The following is a 14,770-nucleotide window of genomic DNA, read 5'->3' on the forward strand; positions in this document are numbered from 1 at the left end:
CATTGTGCATGCGCAAGCCGTGTTGTGCATTATGAACGGTCCCACAGTCTTTTGAAACCTGATATGACCCAGAAGACCGTGGGGAGGGAATGGGAGAGGAAAACTTTTACTCGGATCCCCTAGGCTTGTCTTCTGTTTCCCTTACTGTCCCATATGGAAGAAAAATATATTTGAAATATATTTTAAAAATACTCTTCCCAAATATATTGACATATATTTGAAATACTACAATTTTGGCCATATATTACAAAAAGCTTTCCAAAAATGTAGATTTGTATTTTAAAGATATACAGTATATTTGAAAATGTATTTTTTAAAATATCGTACATATAATTTGTCATAAAAATGCATTTCAACATAATATATATATATTTATGTAGAAATATACTTTGAAATTGTCAGGCAGGGCTGTGGAACGGACAGGTAGGCCTAGTGGCAGGGTAACGCACTGGCTGACGACAACCACCACCAACAGACCGAAGTCCCTCAGGGCGCGGAGTCTAAGTCCCAGGCTGCCCTTCACCAGGGCCCCTGATGGTGGGGATGGACTTGACGCAGCCAGGAACCAGGTCACGGCCCCCGAGACACCCCGGCTGCGGTAATGGCCGCCGCCAATGGCGTGTAGCTGGTGAGAATGACAATAGCGTAGTCAGGCAAGCCGAGTCGACAACAACAGTACAGAACAGTAGACAGAGAATCACAGGTCACGGGCCGGGTTCAGCAACGGAAGGTCAGATCGAAGGAAAACACAGAGAATGGTCTTAGTCACAAGCCGAGTCAGAATACCAGAAGAGTCACGAGCATATACACAGAGCTGTAGCAAGACAAAGACACAAGACACAAGTGCAAAGAGCATGTGCGGATCACAGGCTTATATGTACTCAGCCACACCCCTCTGGGGGATGGACCTCAGAGACCTGAAGGCATAAAAGCTTCCCACCATGCTCAGCAGAAATCCAAGATGGATGCCCGCACATGGAGTAACATAACCTCTGGGAAAAGGTAGGACCTTGACAGTACCTCCTCCTCAAGGGCCCCTCCCCCTCCGCGGCTCAACAAAAGGTTTCTGAGGAAAGCGGGTATGAAAAGCGCGGAGGAGGGCAGGAGCATGGACATCCGCGGAAGGAACCCAGGAACGCTCCTCGGGACCATAACCGCGTCGATGAACCAAGAACTGTAATCGACCGCGCACCAATCGAGAGTCCAGGATCCGACTCACCTCATACTCCTCATGACCGTCAACCCGAATGGGACGGGGCCGAGGCAGAGAGGCAGTGAAGCGATTGCAGATCAGAGGTTTCAACAGTGATACATGAAAGGTATTGGAGATCCGCATCCCAGGTGGAAGGGCAAGGGCATAGGCCACCGGATTCACCTTGCGGAGAATGCGAAAAGGACCGACAAAACGGGGAGCTAGTTTGGGTGTGGGCACCCGAAGATTAAGGTTACGAGTAGACAACCACACCCGATCGCCGACCTGGTATGAAGGAGCGGGCAACCGTCTGCGATCAGCCTGGAACTTCTGACGCTGAGCCGAGTCCCTCAAAGCCCTCTGGATCTGCCCCCATGAAGAACGCAGGGCAGCAAGATGGTTCTCCACAGCCGGAATGTCCTGTGGTGAGAACCTCTCAGGTAATACCGCGGGTTGGTACCCATAGTTGGCCATGAAGGGAGACATCCCGGAGGAGGAGTTGACCGCTGAGTTCCTGGCAAACTCTGCCCAAGGCAGGAGATCGGCCCAATCGTCCTGATGGTCTGAGACATAACACCTAAGGAATTGTTCTAAGGCCTGATTGGAACGCTCCGCAGCCCCATTGGACTGCGGGTGGTAGGCTGAAGAAAAGGAGAGACTGATACCCAACTGGGAGCAGAAGGCGCTCCAGAATCTGGACACGAACTGACTCCCACGGTCCGAGACAATCACCTTGGGCAACCCATGCAGGCGAAAAATCTCCCTGGAAAAGACCGTGGCCAGTTCTTGCGCTGTTGGTAACTTCCTGAGTGGAATACAATGGCACATTTTGGAAAAACGATCGACGACCATGAGAATGACCGTATGACCCCGAGACACCGGGAGGTCTACAATAAAGTCCATGCCCAGGTGTGACCAAGGACGCTCCCCATTGGGAATGGGTTGCAGAAGACCCATTGGAAGATGCCGTGGAGATTTATTCTGGGCACAGATCGAACATGCCGCTACATAAGAGGCGATGTCGGCACGGAGAGTTGGCCACCAGAACAACCGAGAGACGACCCAAGACAACTGGTTCCTCCCCGGATGCCCGGCAGTTTTGAAGTTATGGTAAGTACGCAGCAGACGGGTACGCAACCCCTCGGGTACAAAACATCTACCCTCTGGTCTCTCGGGAGGAGCGTCAGTTTGAGCCGCCAAAATCTGCTCCCCAAGGGGAGAAGTCAGACTGGTGCGAATGGCAGCCAGGATCTGATCCGGAGGTATGACCGAGGTTGGCTCAGAGTCCTCCCTGGACAACTCAGAGTATTGCCTCGATAATGCATCAGCCCTGACATTCTTGGAACCAGGCAAATAGGAGACCACATAGTTGAACCGCGACAAGAACAAGGCCCATCTGGCCTGACGGGGTGTCAATCTTTTGGCCTACGAAAGATAAGTCAGGTTCTTATGATCGGTAAGAATGAGGACCGGAACCGCGGAGCCCTCGAGCAGATGCCTCCATTCCTTGAGAGCCAGAATGATTGCCAACAACTCCCTATCTCCAATCTGGTAGTTGCACTCTGCAGAGGAAAGCTTCCTGGAGTAGAACCCACAGGGAAGTAGGGGTCCATCGGGTGCCCGACGTTGAGACAGGAGAGCGCCTACTCCTGTCTCGGATGCATCGACCTCAAGGACGAAGGGCAATCCAGGATTGGGATGAGACAGTATCGGAGCCGAAGCGAAGGCGGATTCAGAGCCTCGAAAGCTACGATGGCCTCGGATGGCCACTCGTGAGGATTACTGCCCTTCTTGGTTAGGTCTGAGAGAGGTTTTGCCAGCGTGGAGAAGTTCCTGATGAACTTCCAATAGTAGTTGGCAAAACCCAAAAAGCGCTGAATGGGCCGAAGACCATTGGGACGAGGCCACTGCAGAACCGCCGAAACCTTTTGAGGGTCCATGGAGAATCCCTCCGCAGAAATGATGTAACCTAAAAAGGCAACTTGGGATCGATGGAACTCGCACTTCTCGAGCTTACAAAAGAGTTCGTTCTCCCGTAATCGTTGCAGCACCCGCTTGACATCCTGGATATGGGACTCCATGGAGGTAGAGTAAACCAGGATGTCATCCAGGTAAACCACTACGCACTGCTGCAACAAGTCACGAAGGACATCATTTATGAATTCCTGAAAAACTGCGGGCGCGTTACACAACCCGAAGGGCATCACCAGGTATTCGTAGTGGCCGGTTCTGGTGTTAAACGCGGTCTTCCACTCATCCCCCTGTTTGATCCGTACGAGGTTGTACGCCGCCCTAAGGTCAAGTTTGGTAAAGACTGTTGCCCCCTTAAGGCGGTTGAACAACTCAGTAATCAAGGGAATCGGGTATGCATTCTTAGTGGTGATTCGATTGAGACCCCTATAATCAATGCAAGGCCTCAATCCACCACCCTTCTTCTTTACAAAGAAAAAGCCCGCTCCTGCTGGGGAAGTAGACTTACGAATGTGCCCCCGGGAAAGCGCATCCGCAACGTATTCCTCCATGGCCTTATTCTCTGCAACCGAGAGAGGATACACCCTGCCACGTGGAGGAGTGGCACCGGGTTGCAAGGATATGGCGCAGTCGTAAGGACGATGAGCAGGTAAGGCACCAGCGCGTACCTTATCAAACACGTCCTGGTACTCCCCATAATCAGTAGGCAACGCAGAGTCCGGGGAGGCACACAACACCTTAACCGGCCCACGGATGCACCCGGCCCCACACTGTGGAGACCACGAGAGAATCTCAGCAGTTTGCCAATTGAAGGTTGGATTGTGCATCTGGAGCCAGGGATACCCCAAAACCACCGAATAGTGTGGAGAAGAAATCACCTGGAAACAGGCCAACTCCCTGTGAACAGCCCCAATAGCTACCTCAACTGGCATAGTCTTGTGGGTAACCTGCGGTGGTTGCAGGGGCCTGCCATCTATTGCCTCGAGAACCAATGGGGTAACTCGAGCCTGCAGGGGAATGGAGTGCTGGGCAGCAAACGAGCTGTCCATAAACAACCCGCCGGCCCCAGAATCTACCAACGCCTGGGCCGTCACCGAGCCCTCCGCCCAAGAGAGGACAACGGTGATCAGTGGCTTATCTCTGCGGAACGCCGGGGACGAGGAGACTCCACCCAAGATCTGTCCCCGACAGGATCTCAGGTGCGAGCGTTTCCCGGACGGACCGGACAGGACTGCCGAAAGTGCCCACCAAGACCACAGTACAGGCAGCGACCCTCCCGACGCCGAGCGGCCCGCTCTCCCTCGGAAAGGCGAGCAAACCCCAGCTGCATGGGCTCACCACCAGACAATCTATCCCCAGGAGGCGTGGGAGGAGAGGGAGGAATGGGTGGGACAGAAAACGCAGGTGCCAGTCGATTGGAAGGCCTCCGCCGGCGTTCCTTGAGTGAAGGCCTCTCCCTGAGCCTGGTATCAATCAGGATCAGGAAGGAAATTAGTGCTTCCAGCTCCACAGGCAATTCCTTGGCTGCGATCTCGTCCTTCAATGCATCAGAAAGACCCTGAGAAAACGCAGCCACCAGAGCCTCATTGTTCCAACCCACCTCTGCTGCCAGGGTACGAAACTCTATGGCGTACTCGGCAACGGTCCGTGAACCCTGATGCATAGACATGAGCAGCTTGGCAGCCGAGGCGGAGCGAGCCGGTACGTCGAATACCCTACGGAAGGCATCGACAAAACCGGAAAACTCGTGAATCACTGGGTCATTCCTCTCCCATAAGGGATTCGCCCAGGCCAAGGCCTTGTCTGAGAGTAGTGAGATGAGGAAACCCACCTTTGACCTCTCAGTCGGAAAAGCGTGGGGTATTAATTCGAAGTAAATCCCCACCTGGTTGAGGAACCCACGACACTGACTCGGCTCACCCCCAAAGCGCTGTGGAAGAGGGGCTGAACCAGTCATACCTCTGGGCGCCGCGGGTGCCGCAGCAGTCGCGGCGGTATGCGCAACAAGCGGAACAGCAGCGGGAGCGACCACCGGAGTGACAACCGGCCTAATAACACCAGGAGTAAGGTGCGCGGTGCGTGCCAGCAGAGTTTGCAACGCCTGAGCGAACTGATCCAACAGGAGATCCTGTTGATCCAGTCTGGCGACCAACATTGGAAGTGAAGGCGTACCTGCACCGTCAGGATTCATGGCACTTGTGTAATGTCAGGCAGGGCTGTGGAACGGACAGGTAGGCCTAGTGGCAGGGTAACGCACTGGCTGACGACAACCACCACCAACAGACCGAAGTCCCTCAGGGCGCGGAGTCTAAGTCCCAGGCTGCCCTTCACCAGGGCCCCTGATGGTGGGGATGGACTTGACGCAGCCAGGAACCAGGTCTCGGCCCCCGAGACACCCCGGCTGCGGTAATGGCCGCCGCCAATGGCGTGTAGCTGGTGAGAATGACAATAGCGTAGTCAGGCAAGCCGAGTCAACAACAACAGTACAGAACAGTAGACAGAGAATCACAGGTCACGGGCCGGGTTCAGCAACGGAAGGTCAGATCGAAGGAAAACACAGAGAATGGTCTTAGTCACAAGCCGAGTCAGAATACCAGAAGAGTCACGAGCATATACACAGAGCTGTAGCAAGACAAAGACACAAGACACAAGTGCAAAGAGCATGTGCGGATCACAGGCTTATATGTACTCAGCCACACTCCTCTGGGGGATGGACCTCAGAGACCTGAAGGCATAAAAGCTTCCCACCATGCTCAGCAGAAATCCAAGATGGATGCCCGCACATGGAGTACCATAACCTCTGGGAAAAGGTAGGACCTTGACAGAAATATATTTAATATGGCCAAAATGTTAGTATTTCAAATATATATGTCAATATATTTGGGAAGAATATTTTTAAAATATATTTCAAATATATGTTTCTTCCATGTGGGGTACGTGGAATGTATCTGGATGAAATTTCAATAAAGGTGGTTTTATCGAATGTGAGGCCACCAGATTAATTTCTTTGCTATGAAGACTGCAATGAGTAGGGCCGGCATCTGTTAGTGTGCATGGAAGTGGGATAGGTGAAGACCGGCCTGGAGTGGTGTTTGTTTTTTCAATGATTAGAGAGGGGAAAGAGATACAAGAAGGAAGAGGAGAAAGGGATACGAGAAGAAGGGAGGAGAAATAGAAGAAGGAAGAGGGGGAAAGGATGAGTGAATGGAGAGGGGAGAGGAATAAGAAAATAGAGAGGTAAGGGATAACAGATGGGAATATAGTGGAAGAAAAAAGAGAAAGAGAAGGGAGAGAGAGAGAATGGGATAAATAAAGGGAGAATGGGGAGGGATAAGAAAACAGATACAGGAAGGTATAAGAGAAGGAAGAGGGATAACAGAAGAAAGTGGGGAAAGGAGAAGAGAAGGGAGAGGAGAATGGAGAGTAGGTAGTAATCTGAGAAAGGAGAGGAAGAAGAGATAAGGAAGGGAATAGGAGAAAGGAAAAAAGAAGGGAGCAGGTGAAGGGATAAGGAAAAAGAGAGGGGAAAGAGAAAATGGAAGGGAGAGGGGGGTGGGATAAGGGAAGGGAGAGGGGGGATGGTTAAGTTAAAGTAGAGGGGGGATTATATGAGAAGGGAGAGGGCATAAGAGAAGGGAAAAGAGAAGGGAGATAGTAAAGGGAAAAGAGAAGAAAGAAGGTAAAGGGAGATGAGGAAGCGATAAGAAAGAGATAAAGAAAAAGGAGGAAGCATAAGATGAAATGATAAGCGAAGAGAAAGTTAGAAAAGATACAAGAAGAAAGAAAAAAGGGAGAGAGAAAGAAAGAGAAGGAAGGGAGAGAGAAAAGAAGAGGGATGGAGGAAAAAGAGAAGTGACAAGACAAGGGAGAAGAGGAAAGGGATCATAGAATACTGAAGACAAAAGACTAAGGTCCCATTCACACTAGGAATCACTCTGGAATGTGGTGCACTTTCCTGTGTGATTGGCATGCAGTTCTGTGCGGTGCAATTTCATCCCATTTATTTTGAAAATGCCATGCAACCAGATTGCATGGTACTTTTGTGTTTTCAACTTGCATTTGGGGTGTAGTGAACATTGCACTGACACCCGCTGCAGATTAAAAGAGCACTGCAATTTGAATGCCAGCAGAGAACACAGACTTCCCAAACCACATTCTAGTGTGAACAGGTCTTACATAAAGGGAGAAGTGCAAATAATTAGAAGGGGACAGATAAGAGGAGGGAAAGAGAGAAGCAAGAAAAGAATGAAAAGGAGGAGAGATAGAAAAAGGAAGAGGGAGAGGAATAAAAGAAGGCAGATTGGGAAGAGTTAAGAGATGGGAAATGAGGAAGAGGTTTGAGCAGGGAGAAGAGGAAGGGATAAGAGAAGGGAGAGGGGGAGAGATAAGAAAGAGGAGAAAAGGAATGGAGAAGAGAAAGCAGAGGGGAAGGGAGATGAGGAGGTTATAAAACAAGAGGGATGAACCAAGAGACATGGGAAAAGGTAAGAGAAGGGAAAGGACACAGAGATAAAAGAAGAAGATGAGAATACATTAGAAGAGTAAGAAGAGGAAAGGAGAGGAAACGGTATAAGAAAGAAAGGAAAACAGATTAAATATAAGAAATGGTAGTCGAGGATAGGTGATGATAAGGGAAAAGAGAAGGAAAATAGGAAAGATAGGAAGGTACAGTACATGAAAGGTAAAAGCGAAGGAAGAACAAGTAAGACAAATATAAGGAACAAATACCAGAACAGGAAAAAGATAATAAATATAGGAAAGAAGTTGGAGGTAGAAGATATATAAGAGATTGAGGAAACAGAAGGACAATGGTTTGCCCAGAGGAGCTTGGAGAGAGGGAAACAAAAGTTATGAAAACAGAGGTAAAAGCGGACAAACATACAGAGAGCGGGGTGAGGTCATGATGGGGTAAGGCTGTAGCATGAAGACAATACCAGCTCTTCCTCATGGCTGGGATACATGCCACCAACTTGGGGGCCTTCATGGGCTGTCTGGTTATGGGTGGCCTAAGGCCTAGTAGTACAGTGTACGTATTTATCTCACACTTTACTTATCTCACTTTGTACTTGCAGTATTCACATAATCAGGTACTGGTTCCAATGGTAGTGCTACCTTCCCACAGAACAACCTGAACAGTCCATAGGATGTGTTAAACAGTTCCCTTGTGACTTAGTGGGGCCTGTGGCATCCATAGTACAGTTGCTCACACGTCCCAAAGATTAGGCCAGGAGTGGAACCATCAGTATCTAAACTTGCCACAGAGACTCATGGGATGGACACCAGAAGCTTAGACACCCTTAACACTCTACAGCAAATTCACTCTTCATCCCAGCTCACAAAGATATGGGATATCTAATCCGGTTAGCTTTTCATGATCATTTTTCTTGCATAGGAGATTATTCACAGGGTTCAAAACTTGGCATCAACAAGTGTGCAATTTTTCATTATTTAGGTTTAAATGTTCACCAGTGGTCACGTTCTTTTGGTTGCTCTCTAGCCAATTGATAATACAATCTCTGGCCCCAATGCTCAGGGTTCTCTGTATGCCCATTCCCAAAATCAGGGTGAGTTGGGATCCCATGATGGCAGGGACACTTATACGGCAAAAATTCTTCACACATCTCTCATCTTTAGACTCCTTACTCCCCCTTTATATCAATGACTAGATAGACCCACAGTCTTTTGAGACCTGACATGACCCAGAAGACCGCGGGGAGGGAGGAGGAGAGGAAACCTTTTACTCGGATCCCCTAGGCTTGTCTTCTGTTTTCCCTTACTGTCCCATATGGAAGAAAAATATATTTGAAATATATTTTAAAAATATTCTTCCCAAATATATTGACATATATTTGAAATACTACAATTTTGGCCATATTCAATATATTTCAAAATTATATATATATATATATATATATATATATATATATATATATATATATATTGTGACAGTGTGGCAATCTGTCACCCAGGATTCTCAACAAGGCAGGTTGAGGGGCTCCAGGGTAAGTGTTTGGTACGGAGGAAAGTGGCTTTTCACTTTCCTCCTTTGTTTGTAAGGTCCATTTTGGGATCTGGAGCCTGGAGATTTCAAAGAGATCTGGGAGGGATGAAATCTCCAATCCTGGGACCAGGTTTTGGGAATGGCCAGGAGACTGATTGCACAGGTGTGTGCAGGCCTTTTCATAGAGTCAGGACCAGGGTTCTGGGCTCCACCCCGGCAGATAGGAGTCAGGAGGGCTTCACCTAGGAGAGGTGGAAGCCAAAAGCCAGGGGCTGCTAGAGACTAGCTGTGTGCTAGTGGCCAGCTGTGTGCGAGAGCCATATTTTTGAAAGAGTCTGCAGGAGACAGACGTAAGCCGGAAGAGAAAGGCCAGTGGAAGATTGTGTATATCTGAGAGAGCCAGGAGGCTGAATTTTGTTTATATTGATGGTGGATACCCCTGCGTGGGAAGCTTTGTGGAACATTTTCTTTAAGTGGGCTAAAAAGGCCTTAAAAAGAAAGCGAGTTGCTGTGTGTGTTTAACCAAGCTCTACCATTTGAAGTTCCCACAATATATATATATATATATATATATATATATATATACATACCCTGTATGCTGCTGAAATGCATTTTTTATATATTACAAAATATATGAAAAATATTTTTTCAAATATATTTTTTAAAATATATTCTTCAGATTTCTTTAACATATAAAAGTAATTTTAACATATTTTTACAAATATTTGGAAATGCATTCCAAAAATGTAGATTTGTATTTTTAAAAGACATTCAGTATATTTGAAAATGTATTTTTAAAAATATTTTTCATATATTTTGTAATAAAAACATATTTAAACAGTTTTAAACAGTTCCCTCGTGACTTGGTGGAACCTGTGGCATCCATAGTACAGTTGCTCACACTTCCCAAAGATTAGGCCAGGAGTGGAACGATCAATACTCTAAACTTGCCACGGAGAGTCATGGGATGGACACCAGCAGCTTAGACACCCTTAACTCCCCCTTTATATCAATGACTAGATGGACCGAGGCAGCCAACAGAGACTGGCAACAAGTAGGGCGGAGGATTAACTAAAAGAGACCAACACCCCTCTACAAGAGGACAGGCAGGGATTTTTCTTTCCCCCTTTATATCAATGACTAGATCAGTGGTTCTCAACCTGTGGGTCACGACCCCTTTGGGGGTCAAACAACCCTTTCACAGGGGTCGCCTAAGACCATCAGAAAACACATATTTCTGATGTGTAAAGAGCAGATACTGTGTTGAAAGCAGCTACTGTGCTGAAAGCAGCTACTGTGTTGAAAGCAGCTACTGTGTTGAAAGCAGCTACTGTGCTGAAAGCAGCAGTATTGGAGGTAAAACGACACTTCATGAATTATAATTACTGGGTAAATAATTTTATGGTTGGGGGTCACCACAACATGAGGAACTGTATTAAAGGGTCGCGGCATTAGGAAGCTTGAGAACCACTGGACTAGATGGACCGAGGCAGCCAACAGAGACTGGCAACAAGTAGGGCGGAGGATTAACTAAAAGAGACCAACACCCCGCTACAAGAGGACAGGCAGGGATTTTGCTTTCTCTCATTTTTTTTAAAAGCCCCCAGAGTATTCAGCTACCGAAAAATAATTACTGAGCAAACCTGGATCCTTAGTCTCTCCGTGGCACACACTCACAGTTATGGTTTACTAGTGACATAAGGAAAGTCCATGGATAAACTAAGTTAAAAGAATGTTATGTTCTTTATTGACCAGTGGCACGGTCGCATAATTGCGTTCCCAGTAACAGCACCACGACCATACGACAGGGCTCCATGCAACGTTCTACTGGTTCCATTTGAAGAATCGCTGTGATGTGTCAATAACCTGCCCATCATTTTAATAGGTTGCAAAATGTTCCATTAATGAGCTTTTGGGTGAGACCTAAAACTTTTCCTCTGAAAGCGCTTAGAATTGAACTTGAAAGATTTGCTGCTCATCTCCGTTGCTGCGTCTGCAGAGGGAATCTGATAATAAAAAGGGGTCAGCTCGCAGCAGAAAGATCCTTTTTATTTATTTTTTTTTACCTCCCATCAAAAGAGCGAGTAGTAATTTGAACTCAAAAAACAGCCCGTGTTTTCTTCTCATAGATACACAGAAAGTCTCGGATTTATCAAAGCCAGAACTTCAAAACTGTTTTCCTTGCGTGTCTTTGGCTGCATTATTTACTACAAAAGGTTGCAGAAGAAAGACTCAAAGATCAGCAGACAATGCTGACCCGCTGATAACCAAAACTCAGAATTAATTCCCATAATGATAGAGTCAACCTTATTACCGGGTGAAGAAAATAATTAGTTGCAATAGCTGCCAAAAAAGCTGTAGGGAAATAATAGTAATATCAGCAAACATTCGTATTAAGGGACGTTCTTGGGATGCATGCATAAGGCCCGGAACAAAAGGACGGGCAGAATTCTGGTCCCCTAGCTTCTATTTCATCACAATAGAGAGAGACTTGTATATAAAGACAGGGCTGGTGCCAGTATAAGGCTGCTGGGGATTTGGATTTTTAAGGGCTGGTTCACACAAGAATGGAGAGCTGCTGGATCGCTTTACCTTTCTGGAAGCTGTCTGTTCCTATCTGCGGTGGATGGCGTGTGGTGCACAATTCAGCGCATCACACACAGCCACCTTTATTTTCTTTGTATTTGTAAAAACTTGTACAAAAACTACTCTTCAATCATGTTGCTGTACAGCAGCGTACAGCATGCACATTTTGAATGACAACTGCACAGTCATGCAATACTGTAACCATATTATATTTTTATCCTATTTTTCACACAGATAGAGGTTTCTTTTGGTGGTTTTTAACCATTTGCCCTCCAAAGGATTTCCCCCCTTCCCGACCAGGCCATTTTTTGCGATACGGCGCTGCTTTACTTTAATTGACAATTGCGCAGTCATGCAACGCTGCACTCAGATTCAATGTATTTTCTTTTTTTCCCATAAATAGAGCTTTCGCAGGTATTTGATCACCTGTGCATTTTTTTTTGTGCTATAAACAAAAAAAGACCGACAATTTTGAAAAAAAACCTATATTTTTGACTTTTTGCTTTAAAGCATATCCAGTAAAACAATTAAAGTAAAATTGTCATAAATTTAGGCCAAAATGCATTCTGCGACATGTCTTTGCTAAAAAAAAAATCCCAATACGTGTAAATTAATTGATTTACATGAAAGTTATAGCATCTACAAATGGCGGTATAGATACTGGAATTTAAATTTTTTTCTATACTAGTAATGGCGGCGATCAGAGACTTATAGCGGGACTGCGGCGGGCATTCTGACACTGGGGGGGAACTGACTAACTGCCACTGACATCCCAATGACACTAATAGAGTGATCAGTGCTAATAAAAAGCACTGACACTGTAATAATGACACTGAGCAGTAAAGGGTTAATATCTGGGGCAATGAAAGGGTTAACCATGTGCTGTGTGTGTTTTACTAAGGAGACATGCTGCTGTGTATTTCTCTGCTGTGCTGTGTGGTCGTTTTTTGGAGTTTTTGCAAAAATTTTTTATCGGTCATGCTGGAAAATTTGCGGCCGATTTTGACAATCAGCCGATTTTCCTGGCAATGATGGACAAATCGGCCGATTGCTTTACCGATAAAAAATCTGCGCGTGAGCCGTGACCTGCGAGGAAGAGGAAGTCTGCTATTACATTTTATATGAAAAAGTCTTGCGGTTGCAACAAATGTATACATTTGTATCCAAATAAAAACAGTGTATCCAAATAAAAACATCTGTATCCAAATAAAAACATTGTATCCAAATAAACACATCTGTATCCAAATAAAACCATCTGTATCCAAATAAAAACAGTGTATCCAAATAAACACATCTGTATCCAAATAAAACCATCTGTATCCAAATAAAAACATCTGCATCCAAATAAACACATCTGCATCCAAATAAAAACATCTGCATCCAAATAAAAACATCTGTATCCAAATAAAAACATCTGCATCCAAATAAAAACATTGTATCCAAATAAAAACAGTGTATCCAAATAAAAACATCTGTATCCAAATAAAAACATTGCATCCAAATAAAACCAGTGTATCCAAATAAAAACATTGTATCCAAATAAAAACATCTGTATCCAAATAAAAACATTGCATCCAAATAAAACCAGTGTATCCAAATAAAACCAGTGTATCCAAATAAAAACATCTGTATCCAAATAAAAACATCTGTATCCAAATAAAAACATTGTATACAAATAAAAACAGTGTATCCAAATAAAAACATTGCATCCAAATAAAACCAGTGTATCCAAATAAAAACATCTGTATCCAAATAAAAACATCTGTATCCAAATAAAAACATTGCATCCAAATAAAACCAGTGTATCCAAATAAAAACATCTGTATCCAAATAAAAACATCTGTATCCAAATAAAAACATTGTATACAAATAAAAACATTGTATTTGTATTATGTACAAATAATGTATTTGTATTGCTGTCACATTGTATGGTCTGCTGTCCCCTGTCTCTGCAAGGGACAGAAGTTATGGGGTTAATGCCGGCCATAGCCGGCCAATTTTTTTCAACGTTGGTGGTAATGTTGGCCGATCGAACGACCGATTTTAAATCATCAAAATGAGTTTCAAATGTAATATTTTTTTTTTTAAATTGGCCGATTTTCGACCCATCTATGGCCTGCATAATGCACATTGTGAGAAGCTCACAGTGTGCAGTAAAGTCAGAGTAAGTAATTTCAGTCTGGGAGAGGAGCCGCTACAACAGTGCAAGACTGAAGGGAAGACTGGAGTTCAACTGTAAAGATACCATTGTGCCTTCAATTGTACCCTGACCCTGCTGGGTTTCTCCTGCCCTGGGGATAGCCCACCCTCATCACAACACCCCAAGAGGAAATATCCTCCTTAATTCTTCTGCAAATGCTACATAATATGTTATCGCTTTTCAGAAAACAGTCACATAAAAATCGCACAGCTTTATTTTACCGCCTGCGCAGACAGGAAATATTCAGCGTGATAATAATATTACCCTTAATTATCTTTGTTTTTAAATCTACCGCTGAGTTCCATTTAACAAAGTTATTAAGCGCCTGGAATATTGGCATATATGTCTAAGCGTTCCCAGCTCTCTGTCTGCGTGCCGAACGGCGGGAAATAAAAAAAAAAAATTATAAAAAGCCTTTTGGGACTTTCACACATAGCCCTAAATTATTCATGTTCAAATATCTGGAATCGGCACGGATATTATTAATAGCATTTAATTATGCTTTGTAATATAATTAATAGTTTGGGCTACATACATGAAGTTCTAAAATGCTTTGATTAGTGTCTTAATGAAATATTTGGACTTCACTTCAACCGGAGCTTGTAAGACAAAATGGCTTGAAATCACATTACCTTCTGGGCATACGGATTAATTATTTAGGAGATTCAGAGCAAGTTTAAGGCGGTTTCTTATTCCTTTTTAGTTTGGATATTATTAGAAAAATTACATTTTATTCCCAGCTGACTTTTTCTTTTTTTTTTGACTAGGATCTGTAAGCGCATGATGACTTGACTTGAATCATTTTCAAACCTTTAAATAT

The 14,770-nt window shown here is 45.0% G+C and overlaps 1 protein-coding gene across 8 annotated transcripts in view; it reads right to left on the reverse strand.

Moving 5' to 3' along the window:
- SORCS1 (sortilin related VPS10 domain containing receptor 1) overlaps nucleotides 1-14,770 on the reverse strand; it is a 1,076,837-nt gene that overhangs the window by 283,141 nt on the left and 778,926 nt on the right. The window lies entirely within an intron of this gene.

Source organism: Staurois parvus, unplaced genomic scaffold (assembly GCF_062004578.1).
Source record: "Staurois parvus isolate SC_StPar_1 unplaced genomic scaffold, SC_StPar_1.0 ptg001263l, whole genome shotgun sequence".
Classification (NCBI taxonomy): domain Eukaryota; kingdom Metazoa; phylum Chordata; class Amphibia; order Anura; family Ranidae; genus Staurois; species Staurois parvus.